The sequence below is a fragment of the Dermacentor silvarum genome, chromosome 4, assembly GCF_013339745.2.
Source record: "Dermacentor silvarum isolate Dsil-2018 chromosome 4, BIME_Dsil_1.4, whole genome shotgun sequence".
In the NCBI taxonomy this organism is placed as follows: domain Eukaryota; kingdom Metazoa; phylum Arthropoda; class Arachnida; order Ixodida; family Ixodidae; genus Dermacentor; species Dermacentor silvarum.
The window spans coordinates 219,559,208-219,561,339 of NC_051157.2; the positions used below are offsets into that span (position 1 = coordinate 219,559,208).

At 60.2% G+C, this 2,132-nt stretch overlaps 1 non-coding gene and 1 pseudogene across 1 annotated transcript; both read left to right on the forward strand.

Annotated features, from left to right (window-relative positions):
* Positions 1-631: 631 nt before the first annotated feature.
* On the forward strand, positions 632-784 carry LOC119451063 (5.8S ribosomal RNA). The gene has a single exon (XR_005191634.1). It is a non-coding gene; the product is annotated as a 5.8S ribosomal RNA (ribosomal RNA).
* Positions 785-1,872: 1,088 nt separating this feature from the next.
* The window catches only part of LOC119451278 (large subunit ribosomal RNA), a 10,733-nt pseudogene continuing 10,473 nt past the window's right edge, over positions 1,873-2,132 (forward strand).

Consider the following 2,132-nt stretch of genomic DNA (forward strand, 5'->3'; position numbering starts at 1 on the left):
AGACTGTCGGATCAGCAGCGGGTGTGCTGCGGCAATCCGCCGATGCGAAAGCGTGTTTGTGTGTTAGGGACATTGTGGTCAATTTGAGTACCCTTCTGATGACTAAAAGCGAGACACGTCGATGGGGGCGAGACCCCACCCGTGGCCGTGTCGCCGTGAAAGACTCCACAGCTGCTCGTGCCCCCTCATGGCCTTGCGGCTTTTTTCCAATTTTCGTGGAGCAATGTGAACGTGCACACGTAGCACACGGGTCCGGTGGGTGGTGGGCAGGGAAAACCGGCTTCGAGTGCTCGCAAAAAAGAAAAAGACGTGGTAAGGGGAGCCACGCCCCCGCGGGTGTGTAGCCGTGAGCGGCTCCACTGCATCTTGGTCCTACATCTGATCCTGGTGCATACAGAGTGGAGGCTTACGTGCACACAAAGGCTCGCGGGGTTTAGCTGGAAACGCAACACGCAAGTAGCAGGGTGTGGTGCGCCTATATGCTACCAGCTGTCTGAGACGCGGCTGTCGAAAGAGCGCGCAGACTCGAGGAGCGCGCGCAGAAAGGTGCCCTTCGAAACCACACACAGGGAGACGCCACGTGCCTAAAACCCTGGTTGTACTGTACGGAATTGAACAAACTACTTTTCACGACTCTAAGCGGTGGATCACTCGGTTCTCGGGTCGATGAAGAACGCAGCCAGCTGCGAGACTTGGTGTGAATTGCAGGACACACTGAGCACTGATTCTTTGAACGCACATTGCGGCCTTGGGTCTTCCCTTGGCTTCGTCTGTCTGAGGGTCGGATCACATATCAAGAGAGCCTTCGGCGCACAAGGGAACGTGCGTCCGTCGACTCGTTTTGACCGCGTCGGCATCACGGACAGTACGTTGAGTGCTGAAGCCACGCGCCAGCGGCCTCACGTGAGGGAGACGGTGGCGAACTGAACTGTTGTGCCAAAACTTCGCAGAGACGGAAACGAGGCATTGTACTACTGCAGCGCGGCTAGTGCGCGCCTCCGAAGAGACCGCCGCAGGATGGAGTCGGACACCTGCAGGGAAAGTGCGGTCTGAATCGCGAGGCGCAAACGTCTGTTGCGACAGCAGTAGCGCGCACGTTTGCGAGAGAGTCGGAAGCTTGCGTGCACGGACAAACGCGGGAAGCAAATGCCGGCCGATTCCCGCGCCGTGCGCTAAGCGAGCGTGATCGCACGTTGCGTTGTTTGCCTTCGGAGTACGTCGAGCTCTTGCAAAAAGGTCACTCGTCCGCGTCACCGCACGGGTGCAGGCGCCCTAGTCTGGGTTTCGTCGCAGGAATAGGAATCGGAAAAAATTCTTGCGCGGAACGGGGAGGACAAGGGTGCGCCCCGAAGCGGTAGTGATGCGGTTACGCGAGTGCGCCGTCTGCGAGCGCGAAGAAAACTGCACGACGGAATAGTCGCCGCGAAGCGGAAAATGTCTCCTTCGAAAGCGTGGGTTTGCCCGTTGGCGGGGCTGAAGCGTTCCGTCGTAGTCCGCCGTCGGTCCAAGTGCTTCGCAGTCTCTGCCCCGAAAAGACTGGGCCACTCCAGTTGGGGCAGGGGCGACGCCACACGAGACGATGCCCTCTGCCAGGCTACGAGTCCGTCCTGCGGCGCCCGCTGAAGCGGCGCGCTGCGTGGGCGGCATGCCTCGGCGGTGTTTTGGGCTGCAGACACGGTCGTTTGCCACGCAACTGCTCGTGCGCCGCACGCGCGCAGGCGGTTTGTAAACCGCCTGCCAGCCTCGTCTATAAGTAGCTCCGTGTTGGGCGAAGGACGTGGTAGGGCGTCGCACTCGGTTCGCGCTGGGCTTTCGAACGTGTCGAGTCCTTTCCAGCACGCTGGAATGGGCGAAAGCGATGTATCCGTTTGTCGACCTCAGATCAGGCGAGACAACCCGCTGAATTTAAGCATATCACTAAGCGGAGGAAAAGAAACCAACAGGGATTCCCCGAGTAGCTGCGAGCGAAACGGGACCGAGCCCAGCACCGAATCCCCCGTCCTTGCAGGCGGTCGGGAAATGTGGTGTATGGGAGGCGACGTTCTCGGGTGTTTGCGACGGTGCAAGTCCCCCTGACAGGGGCTTGTCCCAGAGTGGGTGCCAGGCCCGTCTCCGCCGTTGCGCGCCCGGGA